The sequence below is a fragment of the Miniopterus natalensis genome, chromosome 2 (assembly GCF_054644295.1).
Source record: "Miniopterus natalensis isolate mMinNat1 chromosome 2, mMinNat1.hap1, whole genome shotgun sequence".
In the NCBI taxonomy this organism is placed as follows: domain Eukaryota; kingdom Metazoa; phylum Chordata; class Mammalia; order Chiroptera; family Miniopteridae; genus Miniopterus; species Miniopterus natalensis.
Window position 1 is genome coordinate 19,523,657 of NC_142082.1, and position 17,804 is coordinate 19,541,460.

Genomic DNA, 17,804 nt, shown 5'->3' on the forward strand with positions numbered 1-17,804 from the left:
CCATAAACCACAAAACCGAAAGGTTCTCAAGATGTTAATTAGCCATATTTCTGTTAGTGAGCATTATATCAGAAATATAAGTCTTCTTGGTCAATTAGGATTGGGAAATACTGGGTTAAACAAAGTAAAACAGATGGTCATTACTGTCTCTCTTTAGTAAATTATATATACTGATAATATTCAAGAGGTAAATGGCACAGTATTTTCCAAAATTATTTGGCCAGGAGACCCTTTTATCTCAGATCATCTCTTGAAGATAATAGACCCCACAGGTGCCCACGGTGCCCAGGCAACACTGTGCTTCTGCAGACGAGCGAGAAAAACCCGGAGATACTGTCCTGGTTGTACCAGCAACCCAGAAATAATAAAGACCTCAGGTTTAACCCCCAGAAAGCACAAGCCAAGAAAACCTGGATACATACTAAACCATTTCCAATGAATCAGAACACAGTGTGATCCCCATACTGATTAGGTTTGTACAAATTCAGAACATGAAATGCTCTGAGCTGTCTATGTTTTGCATTTCTTTCAAGTAACTCATTGCTACTTCAGTGAGGTACACTAGTCACAGTAATTTCAGCTAATTAGTCACTAAACTAATTACTTAGTGCATTTTTTAAATTCTGCTTATTTTTCTCTCCTTTGTAAGAAACAGAGGAAAAATTAGAGCCCCATTATAGAGCATTGCTGCAGCTGTTACAATTAGAAGGTAGAGCAACTCGAAAGCATGATGAGATGATGTTGCCATTTCCAAGCTGGGAATTTTTACTATCAAATTAAAAAAAAAAAAAAAATTGTCATTTTGAACTCCCATAGTTTGTCAGCTCTTGAGTTACAGCTGCTGTCCTGTGGCAACTTGTATCTCCTATGAATGCCAGATTTTCATATCCTGGGGTTGAATCTTACATGTATAATTCGTTATATGGACTCTGTGTTTTGTCTGGTTGTCTAAAGTGCAAAACTTACTGCCACATTCTCTCCATAGGATCTACAGATAAAAACAAACAGATGCAATGACTCCCTCCTAAGCAGGGGGCCTACAATGAAACAGAGGAATGCAAGCGCTTTCTGGGTTTTCCTCACTCAGGACGTGAGAGGTATGCAGAAATGGCTTGTAAATATTCATCGAAGACCTGGGAACCATGAGCCCCATTCCACAACGTCTAGAAGATTTATAGAACGGGAAGTTCTTCTCTGCTCAAGTGTCTAGGAAGCCTCTGTTCTGGGCCATCAGGAGGGGAGGAAATGTAAATCCTGCATATTCCAAATAGCTAGAGCCCTGGATTGTTCAATTGCATGGGTGCTGCTGGTGAATTGTACGCATCCTGCCAGCACTCGCCCCTTTGAAGACTGATTGAAGCTAAACAATTTTAAACTGAACTTCCAGGCCAAGCAGCATCAAGAGAACATTTGAAAATGATTTTTAAACAGTACTCCACTGAAAGAGGATTTCTTTTTTAAAAAATTAATTTATTTTTATTGAATTCATTGGGGTGACATTAGTTAATAACATTATCTAGGTTTCAGGTGTGCAATTCTATAACACATCATCTGTATATTGCATTGTGTGTTCCCCACCCCAAGTCAAGTCTCCTTCCACCACCATTTATCCCCCTTTACCCTCTCCTACCTCTCAGCTCCCTTTCCCTCTGGTAATCACCACACTGTTGTCAGTGTCTATGAGGTTTTGTTTTGTTTTGTTTTGTTTTGCTTAATCCCTTCACCTTTATCACCAGGCCCACCAACCCCCCTCCCATCTGACAACTGTCAGTCAGTTCTCTGCATCTATGAGTCTGTCTTTATTAAGTTTGTTAGTTCATTTTTCATTAGATTCCACACATGAGTGAGATTATATGGTAGTTGTCTTTCTCTGACTGGCTGTTTTCAGTTAGCATACTACTCTCCAGGTCCATCCACGCTGTCGCAAAGGGTAAGATTTCCTTCTTTCTATACAGCCAAGTAATACTCGATTGTGTAAATGTCCCACAGCTTTTTTATCTACTCATCTATTGATAGAAATCTTGGCTATTGTTAAAGACACTGCAATGAACATAGGGATGCATATATTCTTTTGAATTAGTGTCTCAGGTTTCTTTAGATCTATTCCCAGAAGTGGAATTGCTAGGTCATAAGGCAGTGCCATGTTTAATTTTTTGAGGTAACTCCACACTGTTCTCCACAGTGGCTGCACCAGTCTTCATTCCCACCAACAGTGCATGAGGAGGGTTCCCTTCTCTCCACATCCTCGCCAACACTTATTGTTTGTTTATTTATTGATGATAGCCATTCTGACAGGTGTGAGGTGATGTCTCATTGTGGTTTTGAAAGGGGATTTCTAAAGAGAGTAATTTAAATCTAACTGGTGTATCTATGTGCTCAAGTCTCTCCCGGGCACTGTACAAGGGGCCACAGAGGCTGGGGGAGGCGAGGAAAGAGTCGGATGTTGCCCTGGTCTTGCACTTCCAATCAGGTTGAGGGAACAGGACTTAGCATAAGGTATCATGGGAGCGTGACACCGACTATGTAAAAGCAAATGCTCCAGAGTGGAGCAGACCAGTGCTAAGTGGAAATGGAGGTGGAATCCACGAGGTATGAGGGGGTTTCTGGAGGGCAGCACTTGGCAGAAATGAGCAAGGGCATTCCACAGCGAGAGCCAACTAACAGGCACAAAGAACATGAGATAGCCCTACTCGACCACTGACTGCTTCTGGAATAATATAGGGAAAGCCCACTGTATGCACAGATGCCACCGAATACCATGTCCACCCTCAAGTGGGCAGTCTGTGCTATCTTTGCAAAGGCTGACACGTTTTCTCCAGGCACCTAAGGAAAAGCATCCACGGGCCTTGTGCGTAATATGGATGAAATGAGATGTCAGTCCAGTGGTCTCTGCTATGCCTGATTCCTATATCCCCACTTTACCTATATTATAACTCCAAGTAAGGGATTCCCAGGGGACGGGCAGAACTACCTCTCAGATGGAAAGGCAGGGCCTCTTGGATTAATAGGCAAAGGCTATCCTGGGAGCCTCCCTTCCATCTGATTATATGCCAATATAGAGCAGGCCCTCCACCTCCCATGATGGGCCGGCCAGCATCTGCTGCCATGTGTGATAATTGAGCTTGTGACTGGGTAAACGAACCAGTGAGCAAGCAAATCAACACAATGGCTTCATCGTCCCCTGAGACTGAGGAACTTTGCGGAACACCACCTCCCACAGCAGCCGGACACGTGGGCTCCAGTTGGTCAGAGGTCAGTTTTCATTGCCTGTGATTTCACCACACCCTTGCCCAGAGTGTGCTTCCTCTCATCCCTCCCTCGCACAAACTCTCTCTTTTTAAGGAAGCAAAACCAAAGAACCCCACAGAGTCTGAAACCTCCAAATCTGGTTTCAGCAGCCACGTTCAGGAAAGGGCTGGCCCTGAGAAATTTAGACCATGGTCTTCCTGACTCATACTGGCTTGCTTTGGTCTCCAGAGATTGGCGGTTGATTTCCCCTTTGAAAGAAGTAGTTTAGAAACTTCTACCTGATGTAGGGAAAGCAGTGAACAACTGGGCAGCTTTATGGTGGGAGCTGCATCGTTGGGGTGGCCAAGGTAAAGGGTGAGCAGAAGCTTGGGAAGGCCCCATGCCTTTGCTTCTCTCTCTCTCTAGCCTGGCCATGCAACCAGGGTCACTGTGCCCCAGGACAGGAACCCTGCTCAGCAGCCTCTCAGGACAGGACAGGCACCAGGCTGGCTCCCTGTCCCTGGCTCCTTGTGTAGGCATGAGGCCAGACCACACTTCTGTCTTGCCTCACATCCTTTACAGAAAAGAGGAAGCCAGAGGAATTCTACGGAGAACCTGAGGGAAGGAGCAAGGTAAGCTAGAGTGCTGACCTTAGATGTAGGCTAACCCGAGAGAAATAAAAGGTGTCCTCAGCCCTGACCCAGCACCCTCTCCTCCCTGCCAGGCACTCTAACTGCTGCGTTCTGCCCACCCGCATCTGCACTGTTTCCTCCCCACCAATAGCTGCCTCTGAGGGCACGGTCACCTTGGACGAGGGCCCTAGCTCCGAGAGTCACCCACAGCAAGGCTCGGTGGGCCCTCAGGGAACATTGTCTGCAGGTGGTCTGGGCCATGGGTTTTAGAGCATCTCAGGAGCTTCTGAGGCGAGAGAGGGCACCCCATGGGTGGGCCATGTTCCCACCAGAAATATCTACTTTCTTCTTCTTAATTTGGGGGCCCCTAACATCTTATTTTTTAATCTTCTTCTATTTAAACCAATCAGAAAAGGCTTGAAAAGCATGATGACTCTGTCCTAACCATTTGTATCTGTGGGTGGAAGTTTAAGAGCCCAAGTGCCCGCTCACCATAGTCACAAGTGTGAGTCAGCTAGTCAATCAAAGTGGGGGGCAGGCACAAAAGGATGGTAGCTCAGGAAACGCACAGAGTAGCAGAGAGCCAGGCTGGAGGCTGAGAAGCAGGGGATTGTCCTCTACACCCTCTCAGCACCCCCCACACACACAACTCCCTGCCTGCACAATGAAAGCAGTCAGACTTGACATCCCTCGAGTCTGAGAGGAGCCGAGCAGGCTCTGCCAAAAAGCAAACACAACACCAGCAGGCAATTATTGTAGACATGGTGCTAAATGTTCACGGAAAGGTTATAAGAGAAATAATGGCTTTCGCCTGACCAGGAACTCGGCTGCCGGAAGCCCCAATGAGATAAGTTCCAATGGGCAAGGTAAATTATTTTCTCTTCCACTGAAGCACAATTTTCTATCTGTTTCCTTCTTTTGAGATGTACAGTAAAACAGAGGGCAATGAAAAGAAGGGGAAGAAGGAGGGAAAAAAACAGGCTTTAATGGAGGCTCATTTTGGTAAAACACCCCGGTGTCCCCACAGGCCTGGAGAATTAAACGCTGTCACTCAGGTCTGAAAGCAGAGTCGTCCAGTTTGCAGACACCTGTCATAATTAAACTAATGGCTCTGAAAATGTGCCTTGATATTAAATCTATCTTCCACTGAGGAGCAGAGCTGATTAAAACCACCGTTTGACAGGTAATGATGAACCTCTTGCTTACTGAGCTCCAGGATGGAGCCGGACGGTGCAGGCTGTCCTCTCCCCCTTCCTGCATCACTGACCTGCCCTTCCCTCCTCCTCTCCCCACCCAACACCAGCATAATCCCCATGTCCTCTGCACCTTCTCCCTCACAGAACCCGGGTTCCCTCTGCACCCCCATCTCGCACAGCACCCACTCTGCATTCTTGGCAGGGAAGGATCACCTTCAATCAACACCCAGTTAGCATTTGGTCACCAGGAAGCATCGCCAGCCCGGGACACTTGGCTTTGGCCATGGCCTATGTCTCACTAGAAGACTGAATTTCCCACCACATCTGTGGGAGAGGTTCACGTCTGCCCTGCTGTGAAGTCCAAGGAACTCTGAAGTTACCAGACTGCTGAGTTGATACGTTCCCTCCAATCAGGTGCTGGGGCCGACTTTCAGAGAGATGGGTCTACTGGAGCTGTCCTTTGGGAGGCAACACACTCTCAGCTGACGAGGAAATTTAAAGATGCTCACCATTTACACACAGCTGCTCTCACTGGTGAGATGCCTCTGGCACCACACTCCGTAGAGGGAGAAGTTAGGCAATTGCTGATCAAAGCTCTTCCACCCTCAGGGCTTCAGCTTCTCCTCCAAAAATGAGGGGTCATGAGATGAACTGGAAGGGCTTTTCTGCCCCTGATAGTCCATAAATTTGTCCCAAAAGGAAGCCGTCTTTGATTCTTGATTAGGTGTCTATCATATTTTAGATTATTGATCATCCCCAGAAGTCATAGCTTGCCTCCTCTCTGCACAGGATGGATGGAGAGTCTCAAGAAGCACCGGTGGGCCTCAGGATCTCCTCCCTATGTTACCCCAGATCTTTATGAGCAAATAGAAATTGGCAAGACACAATGTGTGGAAGGAAAGTTACTCTTTCCCTGCGCTCTTGGAGTGACATTCAAGATCCCTTCAGAAGTGACTTGGGCCCTATGTCCTGTCCTTGGTTCTTCCATACTCCCATTAAATCCACATTTGCCTTCCAACATCTCCCTTCCTCAAGCTAAAAGTCTCCCTCCCTGGGGCCCTGCAAGTGCTTGCTACACCTCTGGGTCCCCTGAGATCCCAAGGGTGGCTGGAGAAATATCAAGGAAGGCAGAGTGTCCCATCCCGGCCACTCTGTTACAAAAGGTAGCAATCCCACTAAGCAAGAGCTTCTCACTAAGCCAGCAGCAAGGATGATCTCAGTGATTACCCCAAGTTGTGAGTCCCCCAATTATCTGGGTAAACCTGCTGATGGCCTGTTTGATTGGTCCGTGGCGTTTTACGCCTTTCAGAGCACTCTCACACATTTCCTTTGATTCCTACACTGTCATCTAAGCACATCCCCATTTTACCAATGAGTAAAATGGCTTCTTCAAAGCCCTAGGACTAGTGGATGGCAGAACTGGGACCGGAACCCGCATGGGCTGACCCACTGTCGAGGGTTACTCTCAGGTCACTGAAGTTCCAAATGAACCTTGACCTGGGTTCCATATTCCTTATTAGGAATCTATATTAAGTATTTCCATGGGCTGCCACTGAGCACTGAAATGCAACTTTTCTTTTACGCAATTTTTCCACCACAGAGCTGCATGTCACAGACTTCTTTTTTCCAACTTTTTCTTATATGAAGTTGATTGCTGGTTCTTTTAAAGACCCATATTTTTTCCATTCTCTTTAGGCAGAGTTTGGGAATATTGAGGGTTTTAAATATTTTTTCTTTATCTCATTCATTGCTGTGCTAGTTTTTGCTCCTATAACAATTCGTGATTGATTGATTTAGACGCCAGTTAAATAGATCAACCAGAGACAGAAATGTAGACAGAAAGAAAGAGAAAAAGAAAGGAGGGGAGCTGAGAAAGGCAGGCAAAGAACATGAGAGATAAAGAGAGAGAAGAGAGCGGATATTCAGAAAGAAAATTAGGACAAAGAAAGAGAATCAGGGGAACAGGAGAGACTGGGTCACACAAAGATAGACAAAGATGGGAAAATTAGAAAGCTCTGTTCTTCTGTCTCTCCCCAAACACCCTGAGGTCAGCCTCCTTCCTTGCACAACACCCATGTGCTCACGCGAGCACACACACGCACACACGGGAGGCTGTCACATTTTAGAACACCATTAGGAAAGTGGCACCCAGTTGAAGGAGTTCCCTGTCCAGTGACCCAGGCTGACACTCCTGTCTGACCCCTCCCCTCCAAAGGCCGATCCTTTCTCTAAGTGATGGGGGCTCCATCTCTCAGATCTAAGTGGGGCCTCTAATTGTGCGATGCCACGGATGCCCGGGCAGCCACACGTCTCTCACTATCATTAGCTTTCTTACCAGGCTCAGAAGCCTTCCGCTGCCACAACAGTAATTACCAAGAGATTAGGCAGGCATTAAGCACTCCTTAATTTGACACATTGCAATGATCTCCATTCAGCCTTTCTGCTCGAATAACTCTCAACAAATATTTCGGAGGCTACCAAAATAAACAGAAGCACTGTGTTTGCACAGCTGAGGCCCTCTTCCTGCTTCTCTGAATGCCGTCAAGTCCAGGTAGAGGGGTGGGTTGCGGGCAGTGAGAGGGATGGGTGGGTAGGGTAGGGTGGGCCAGGGGGGGAGAGGGAGGTGACACCATCTGCCTTAAGACAGCCTGAAAACCCAAATCCATACAGTGAGAGATACCAGTAAAACACTAACATGTGGTATGTGACTATTGATGGTGATTTAATGGGGCCCATTATTTAAGCAAGTAGTTATACAAGAACCTAGTAAAAAGACATCAGTATTTATATAAAAACCACCACATTAGGAAAAATAATAATTACAGTGAAGGGAGTTGTGCTGTCATTGCTGGGGTTTTTTGGTGGGTTAATCACTCAGGCATTATTCATTAAGTAATGCAATGGGGAAACCATTGTTAATATGGCAATAAATCCCACCGGGACCCATCACAAGGGAGATAGGATCATTTGGTAATTACAATGCATTAGAAGTTCAATATTCCCTGTCATGCATTTATTTCATTTCCTTGCTCCCACCCCAATATTCACACATGCGTTGCTCTCTTGACTAACCTGAATAAGGGGTAGCTGGAGAGGCAGAGGAGAATGACCTGGTGACATGGCAGGAACGACAGCCAGGAGCTCTCTAGGAGAGATACAAGGAGGTGAACGTGGGCATCCATGAAGAATAAAGATGAACTTACAGAAGAATGAGTGAAAGTCAGAATAGCCTGAGACTCAGTCATGGATATAAGTGTTTATGGGAGGGTAATGGACTGGTTAACAATATTATTAAATGAGAAATGAGTCTGAGAACCAAACAATGAATTAATTGGGATCTTCCATCATAGAAAGATGAAAAAGTCTGTTCCAGAGTCAGAAGTTGGAATCAAAGTCATTTTAATTGGGCATCTTACACGCCTGAGATACATGCCTCCATCCCCAGAACACTCACTAGCAGTGGCCTACTTCCTGGCATGGTCTAGGAGACCTCTGGTGAGCATGTGTGTCTATCATGGCCAGATGGAGTTCTTGCCTCCAGTGCCAGGAGTTTGGCTGCTACAGGAGGACCGTGATGCAGGGTGGCCTGGGGTCTTTCTTCCTTACTGGATGAACATCAGCATTAGAATTTACAGATGAAAAGGGAAACTAGTAGAACAGATAGAGGAAGAGGTCCAATTTGTAACTGTCGTGAGTCCACATTTGCCCATGCCTTCCAGCTACTCACACCCACCCACACAGCTTTGCCAGTGTGACTGCTCAGCATATCAGGGTAGGGTAGCTCCTTTCTAAACCAAATTCCCTGAACTTCACACCATGAGAGTGTATTTCTCCCATAGGTCAGAGTCATTGTGAAGTTGGGGTGGAGGCCCTCTTACATAGAATCCTTCAGAGGCCCAGGTACCTTGCATCCAGTACGTTTACTTTTCTTTTAAGGACCAGCATTTCTAGGTCCTTGGAGCTTCCTGCATTCAATACAGAAAAAGATAGAGAGGCTCACATGGGGGAGGTTGTTAGGGGCAGGCCTGGAAGTGGCACTTTTTACTTTTGCTCACATCCTAATGGCCTGTCCCTAACTACTGGAAAGGCTAGAACAATGGACTAGCTATACATGTCCCCAAAGAAGAGGAGGGGGTGGAAGTTGCTGAGAGCTAACCTTCTCTCCTACTGTCAGAGCTCCAGGATATTGATTGGATACAACCAGCACCAATACCTACCCATCAATTCCCAATAATGGATCTCTACTATGTGCAAGGCACTGTTGGGACCCCCAGAGAGAAAACAACCAATGAGTTATAGCCTTCCCTTTCAGTCATCTAGCAAAAATGTGCAAAAACAATTAACCACAATGTTGGCAGGGTGAGTTAAATGTTCTAGGACGTGTGTACACAGAGTAGGAGCACAAAAGGCAGAGTTCATTCTAATGAGAAGGATCAGAAAAAGCTTCAGAGCAAAGTCTCAGCTAATGAATAGGAATTAAACAGGCAAAAAGGGTAAGGAAAAAAGCTTGTCAAGGAGGAAAATTGCAGGAAGAAATGCACAAAGGCTTGGGAGTACTGGGCATGTTCAGGGCTAGGCAATGGGTTTAAAGTGACTTAACCACAGGATGTCTGAGTCATGTGGGATATAAAGTTGGGTGAAACCAACCTAGGTCAGTCATGGGGATATAAGTACAGCATAGGGAATATAGCCAGTGATATTATAGTAACTATGTGTGGTGTCAGGTGGGTACTAGATTTATCGGGGTGATCACTTCATAATGTATATAAATGTTGAATTACTATATTGTACACCTGAAACTAATATAAAATTGCATGTCAACTGTAATTGAAAAATAAATTTTAAAAAAGCTGGGCCAGACCATGCTGAATCATGAATGCCATCGTGGAAAACTTTGACATCATTCTGAATACAAAGGAAGATGGGAGAGCATGACACAGTCCACCTCTGCAGTTGTGGGACAGTCAGATGGCGAGCTGAGAGGTTGAAGGGCAGGAAGGTAAGTTAGGTGTTGGAATAGTTCAGATGGATGGTGATGGCCTAGCACAGGGCAATGAACATCAGTCTTTGTCTTTGTCCAGCCCCTTTACAGCTTTCCAATATGTAATCAAATCAGTCAGTGGCATCCTTCACTGACAATTGCTTTGGAAGACAATATGTCAATATATTCACATATTCAGAACCAGCATTAAAACCATGGTTTGCTAATTTTGAAAATGGTGCCACCATAGCCCATTCATAATTAGTTTCCACTAGCCCCTCACCTGGGAATAATTTCCCCTCAAAATCTGCTTCTCTGCTACTTCTACTCATTATTTCTGGCCCAATCATTGCCTCTGAATTGTCCCAGTGGGGTTCATAAAGCCACTTCTACTCTGTGTCCAAGGGTAGAAGTGTTGGCAGCTCCTTCCAATATCCTTTGGGTACCCAGGATTCTCCATGACCCTCTTCTATCTAGAGACCACAGATATCTAGGGCTTTTCTACTCACCCCAGACCTCAAAGGCACAGGTGCCCAGAAAAGGTAACATTAAATTTCCAGCCAAGCAGCTGGACTCCACTCCATGCTCTGCTCCTGCCAGCCCCCATTCCTCCCTAGTGGATGCAGCCCATGGTGCACCTGACACACAGCAGTCACCTTAGTCTCCCTGCACACATCAAAAACTGCTTTCTCATTCTATCCTTCACAGAAAAATCTGCCCTCAATCTCCAGGGCTTGGCAGAGACCTTGACTGATCCAGCTATGGCCCTTCTCTGCTTGTATTTTAGACTACGGGCCTTATAACAGGATGGGGGAGCAAGCTGTACTGACCTTCTTCTATGGCCAAGGACATAGGAGGGGCCAAGAACTGACAGAGTTTGGCCATAGTGTGAATGAGCTTGGTGCTGGGGTAGCAGTGCTGCATAGGGAAGTGGAATAGCTGATTTTTGTTGAGTTAAAAAATAGTGAGCCAGGGGCAATTCAAGGGGAAAAAATAAAATAACTACTTTTTAAGAACCAGAGTAGTGACCTTCCAGAAGTGGTATGAGATTCTTTGAAAATGAATTCTATTGTTCAGGGAGATAAGGGAAAGAAAATTGGGCCAGACCCTCTGTATGGCACAAGGAGACAAGACAGTGCTGCAGAAAGAACATGGAGTTCAGGCACACCGAGGCCCAGATCTGTGTCCTTGAGCAAATTATCTAAATTCTCTGAGCTTCAGTTTTCCCATCTGTAAATGGGGGAGGAGGTGGAGGTCAGAGGATGCCTTCATGAGGAGTTATCGACAGGATAAGGGATGAAGAGTGTTAAATGCCAAGCTAGTATCTCTAGTACACACACGGGCTACAGAAAGTCGATCTGGGAGCAAGTAGCAAAAGCTATAGGTAGACAGATTTCAGCCCTAGAGAAGGAAGACCTTTCCTACTGCTGCAGCTACTGAACAATGAGATGGAATGTTTCTTAAGTGAGCAAGTTCCACGTCACTGTTGGTAACCAACAGAATGCAGGATAGCCGTGTTGGTGCAGGAACACCTGCATTGAATAGAAAATTGAAGCAGATGCATTTGAAAATCCAAAATCCTTTCCTGCCCTGAGAGCCTATGATTCTTGATTTTGCCTTTGCCCAGGGGGAGCACACAAGCTCAAAACTGTCAGACTGATAAACTGCCACTCATCCGTGAGTGGGAACCGAGGCTCTGACTTACCGAAGGCCCCTTGTTGTCCAATCTTGTGTCCTCCATTCCTTACATTCAATTCCATCTGATGGTCCTCTTTATAGAGGTGGAGGTGAGGAGCAAATCACTCAGGGTTTATTTCGCCAGGCTCTATAAGTGGGAAGGCTTGATACAGGCAAGCCCTGTTGGCTGCCAGAAAATCCTCTGCCCTTAAATAGTAATGAGGTCTATCGGTCTCCTTACAAATGCAGCTCCCTGAGCGCTAAGTAAACCGTCTCCATTTACAGTGTCAATACCAACGCGGGCCGTCCTTGCCTCTCAAGTAGCCTGAACCGATTGCAATTGGCTGCCATTCCTAATTCCCGTGCTCAGTGAGAGCTGTCAATGGGTATGTCAATAAGATACCGGGACTATTGATCAGCATAGGCATTTAGGGGTCACTGGTCGATGAGAACTCTTGCCAAGAGATGTAGAAAACGATAGCTTTCAGATAAGGCAGCAAAGTGAGGTTCCCGAAGGAGAAATAATATAGCTCAATTTCCCCTGTCCTGCTGCTTGTCAATTTCCCTTGGTTTTCTTGATGGAGGAAAGGAGAGGAGGGAGAGGCGAGGAGGGAGAGACAGGAGGGAGAGACAGGAGGGAGAGACAGGAGGGAGAGTCCAGGAGGGAGAGGCAGGAGGGAGAGACAGGAGGGAGAGACAGGAGGGAGAGACAGGAGGGAGAGACAGGAGGGAGAGACAGGAGGGAGAGACAGGAGGGAGAGACAGGAGGGAGAGACAGGAGGGAGAGTCCAGGAGGGAGAGGAGGAGGGAGAGGCAGGAGGGAGAGACAGGAGGGAGAGACAGGAGGGACAGACAGGAGGGAGAGACAGGAGGGAGAGGAGGAGGGAGAGGTGAGGAGGAAGAAGAGGAGGGAGAGACAGGAGGGAGAGGAGGGAGAGGCAGGAGGGAGAGACAGGAGGGAGAGGCAGGAGGGAGAGATTAGAGGGAGAGGCAGGAGGGAGAGGTGAGGAGGGAGAGGCAGGAGGGAGAGAAGTGGACAAAGCAAGTGAGCAGCTCAAGTGTTTGAAAACATCTCAGAGAATGAAACCCGACAGTCTCAATAAAACCACAGGGCATCCCCCCAGCCACTGTCTGCATCAAAAGAACAAGAGAAAACCCAAGAGGCGGTGCTTTTGCAGGAGGTGGGCTGGGGGGTGAGGGTCCAGATGGGGAGCATCCTTCAGAAAGGTCCTCAGCAGCCTCAGGAGCCAGGTCGAGGGCTGTTGCCAGCCCTGCCTATCTGCTCCATGGACTGGCCCAGCCCCTGGCCGAGCGGTTTGCTGTCCCACACTGATCGTCACCCTGAGTGGAGGAGAAACACAGGCCCCTGTAAAGCAATGCGACTTGTTCATTGTGGAAATATAAGTGTGTTAAAGCAACATTTTATATGGGGGTGGAGAGGGGTGGCAGAGAGGCTGATTGTTATTTTTGCCCATTCTGTGCCCCAGAATTTTAACTGTTATTTTCACATTATAAGAGATTTGTCCATTTTGTCAGTTTCCTCAGTAAATTGTCTTAATGCAAATTAAATTATTCAACTTACAGATAACAGATTGCATGGAAATATCTAGTGTTCACCAGCACAAACCCATTTTCACTATTCTTTGGGTTACCAAGTTTTAGGTTTCACAAATGATTCTAGACAGGAAACATTTCTTTCAAGTCAACAAAATGACAAAAATCAACTTTAAGACCAGTTATCTATGGTTGGAGCCCTGTTATAAAGTCTTCAGCTTTTAAAATGGAGTACACCCCCACACCAAGGTAAGTAACAGGCCATGTATTGCCTTCCGTTTTATTCTATCCTTTCCTTTCGGAATCGAGCTCCTTCGTGACCTTATATACTGCTTCTTTGGGAATTGTTTCATTCCCTTAATTCAAAGCCACATCTCAGCTTGCCTCTGAGACACTGAAACTCATCTGAAGTCCCACCAGTCAGACCTATTTTAATTAAACCCTGAAAGTTGCTTAAAGCAATAATTCAGCATCTGTATCTGAAACTTTAAGAGATGGTATATGAACAACAAGAGGGAGATGCATTTCAGAGAGAGTTGGCAGTCTCATGACTGTGTTTTCCTCACTGTGTGTCCAAGTTCATTCATTCACTGTTAAATACATACACTTTATTCTGCTTGATTCTGACTAATGATACTACGAGGAAAGAAAGAAAGAAGAAAGAGAGAGAGAGAGAGAGAGGGAGGGAGGGAGGGAGGGAGGGAGGGAAGGAAGGAAGGAAGGAAGGAAGGAAGGAAGGAAGGAAGGAAGGAAGGAAGGAAGGAAGGAAGGAAGGTCAGGAATGATGGGAAAGGAAGAGAAGGGAAGGGAAGGGAAAGGGAGGGGAGAGGAGGGGAGGGGAGGGGAGGGGAGGGGAGGGGAGGGGAGGGGAGGGGAGGGGAGGGGAGGGGAGGGGAGGGGAGGGGAGGGGAGGGGAAGGGAAGAGGGGGAAGGGGGAGAGGGAGGGAGGGGAAGGGGGAGAGGGAGGGAGGGGAAGGGGGAAGGGGGGGCAGGGAAGGGGGCAGGGGGGCAGGGAAGGGGGCGGGGGGGAGGGGAGGGGGAGGGGGAGGGAGGGGAAGCGGGCGGGGGGGCAGGGAAGGTGGAAGGGGGAAGGGAAAGCCTCAAGAACTAGCTATTTTACAACTTATCCTTAAAATGCTCAGGAATCTTCAGAGGCATCAAATACCTCTGAAGCAGGGGTGAGGGCAGGACTGAACATAGAAGGGTCACTTAAAGTATTTAAAAGCAGTAGTCCGGCTCAGAGATGCCCTATTCTACCTAATTAGCCAGGTGGCTTCTTCTTTGCTATAGCAGGAATCTGAAGGGCCACTTTATAGTGATAGTTCTCAAAGTGTGGCCCTGGGACCAGCTGCATCAATGTCACTTGGGAACTTGTTGGAAATGCAAATTTTTCGACCCCACCTTGGACCTACTGAATCAGAAGCTCTGGATGGGACTCAGCAATCTGTGTTTCAACGAGCACTCTAGATGACTCTGATGCAAGCAATAGTCTGAGAACTATCGTTCTATGTAGAGGCTGAGCCAGGCAGAGTCTGGCATCAAGGACACCAGCAGGATTTGAAAACAGTAGACAACTACTGGCTGCTTAGGTGAACTTGACATACAGAACATTGAGCCCCCAATGCACATCCAAGCTCCCCAAAAGTTGGCAGCCAAGATGATATATCCTAGGCAGGATATCTTCCCTGGGAAACTAATGGGCCTAAAAGAAAATATCTTCATCTAGTGACATTAACTGGTGGGGATGAGAGGGAGTCCCCAAAGGAAATGGCAGGGTCGCAGCGCTATCAGCCAACAAGGAAACCCACCACCTATAAGGCCCAGGCAGGCAGAGAAAGCTTCCTGTCACCCTTAACGATGAACTGGCACTCAGTGATTACCAGATGTCTGAGGAAATCCTCAACCATGAAATAAAACAAAACTGAAATAAAACAAAACTAAACTAAAATAAGCAAACAAAACAAAAATAAGAATCTTGGAATAAATGAAAATAACAGAGGAAGGAGAAAACTTCAAAATAAAATAAAAACTATAATAAATCATTTCAAAAAGGTAAGAGAAGATCTTATATTCATGGAACAAGAACAGAAAACTATTAAAAAATGGGATTATAGAAATAAATTTTCAGTTTTCACCAAGGCAAAAAATTTGCCCAGAGTGTCAACTCCCTCCCTGCAAATCACTGACATTGTTATAAAAAGAGGGGATTGGGACACATAAGAGACACTAGGAATGACAAAGCACAAAGAAAAGGCCATGTGAGAACAGTAAGGAGGCAGCCATCTGGAAGATGGGGAGAGAGGCCTCAGGAGAAACCTCACCGGCCAACACCTTGATCTTGTACTTCTAGCCTCCAGAACTGTGAGAAAATAAATGTCTGTTCTTAAGCCACCCAGACTGTGGTATTTCATTATGGCAGCCCTACCAAACTGATACACTCACCAATTAAAATATAAAAATTTTCAGATTAGATTTTAAAAGTGATCCAACGATATAATGTCTATAAGAAAATACTTAGAGTAGAAATTGGTAAAGTTGAAAATGTAGAAATTGAAAAAACAAAATAACTTCAAAAACATGAACCAAAAAAATCTAGGTTAGCACTTTTAATACTGAACAAAACAGAATTTAAAGCTAAAGCAAAAAAATCCTAAGGGATACAAAAACTATTATATGCTGGTGGCGGAACCAAAGAACAAAAAGATAGAAGCATTTTGAACATAAAAACATTTAACAATTCAGCCTCAAGATATTAAAAGCAACAACTGACATATCTTAGAGGGAAAAAGAGGTAAGTCAACAATTGTTGAAGATTTCAACAGATCAAGCAGATAAAAGAAAGTGATAGAGATGTAGAGGATCTGTACAACTAAAATAACTTTCAGCACTTACAGACTCTACCCCGAATGAATAGACAATCAGTGTTATTTTGAGCACATACAGAGAATCAATAAATCTAAATTGGCCCTGACCAGTGTGGCTCAGTTGGTTGGGCATCCTCTGTGCACCAAGGGGTCTCGGGTTCTATTCCTGGTCTCCTGGTGGGGTGAGAACCTAGGTTGTGGGCTCAATCCCAGGTCCCAGGACATGTGTGCATGTGTGCAGGAGGCAGCCAATCAATGTTTCTCTCTCACATTGGTGTTTCTCTCTCTCTCTTTCTACCTCCCCCTTCCTCTCTCTCTAAAACCAATAAAAACATATTTTTAAAAAATCTAAATTGAATATTGGATCATAAAGGAAACCCAATAAATTCTAAAAAATCAAGTAACACCATCTACATTCTTGGGCAACAGAGCTGAATAATAATGAAAACACATGTCAAAATTTATGGTACAAAACTAATAATGTTTAAAAGGAAATTTATAAATATAAATAAACTTATTAGAAATCAAGGTAGATCAAAACCAAAACAAGCTAAGGATTCAACATAAGACGTTAGACAGAAGAAAGAGATTAAATCCAAACAAACAAGAGAGGAAATATTAAAAATAGGTATATTATTCATGATCCAGTCAGAAAAACAAAAACAGTAATTTGAGCAAGAAATGCTTAATATAAGCAATTAACTATCTGCAAGACATTACCTACTATGGTAGGGATAAAAAGAGGACCCTAAAAAATGCCTAGGGTCTAAGGGACAGGTACCCAAGGAAGGAAAACAAACATGGAAGGGGATCCATCCTCAAGGCCAGAATTCAGACCTAATTAGAGAATGGCTGGTGACAGTCCATTGGATGCCAGAGAAGTTCTCTGAGTTTTTTTGGACCAGAGTGTGTCACCATTTGCAGGCCAACGTTGGCAGGCACAGAACCACAGACCTGAACTGACAAACAAGAAACCCCAGACAAGAGGTCCAAAGAGCTCAGAGTGGCAGGCAAGAGAACAACAGAAGTTGCAAAGAAGCTGCCCCCAGGGTTCTGCTAAACCCCCTCTATTTTGCATATGTCTCGCAAAGGCATCGAAAATGCTTGCTACTCCCCTGCTCATTATCTAGTCAGCATCAGTGTGAGCAGTGTGATGTTTTGTGGAATGTCAAGATGATCAAGATCTCTGCAGACTATATTATGGCAGCGAGCAGGAGAACTGACACAGCCCTGAGGCAGCACTGTAAAGATATACTGTTGACACTGCCAGGTAAAAGCACACTGCTACTGGAGGTCCTTTCAAATTGGTACGGAGAAAAAAGCATTAGCTACATCAATAACTGCATACCAAATGCCAGGGATGTGCAGATCTGCTGCAGTAAAGGTACAACAGAGACAACAGCTGCATTTGGAATCACCAGCCAGTTCAGTTTATAATAGTCCATCCAACGTCTGCACAGGCCAAACAGGTGAGTTAAATGGGAATATAATAGGTATTATCACTCCTGCTTCTTTCTTTCAGTGTTTGGATGACTGCATAAATCTCTGAAATTTCACCAGAGATGCAATATTGCTTCTGATTTATTACCTTGGTATGAGGAGATGTTCCAGGGGTTTCTATTTAGCCCTTCCAACCATAAAGGCTCTCAATCCATGGGTTTGAGAGTCCATA

The 17,804-nt window shown here is 45.5% G+C and overlaps 1 pseudogene; it reads left to right on the forward strand.

Moving 5' to 3' along the window:
- LOC148093640 (exocyst complex component 3 pseudogene) overlaps positions 1-10,976 on the forward strand; it is a 150,836-nt pseudogene extending 139,860 nt beyond the window's left edge.
- The last annotated feature ends 6,828 nt before the right edge of the window (positions 10,977-17,804 follow it).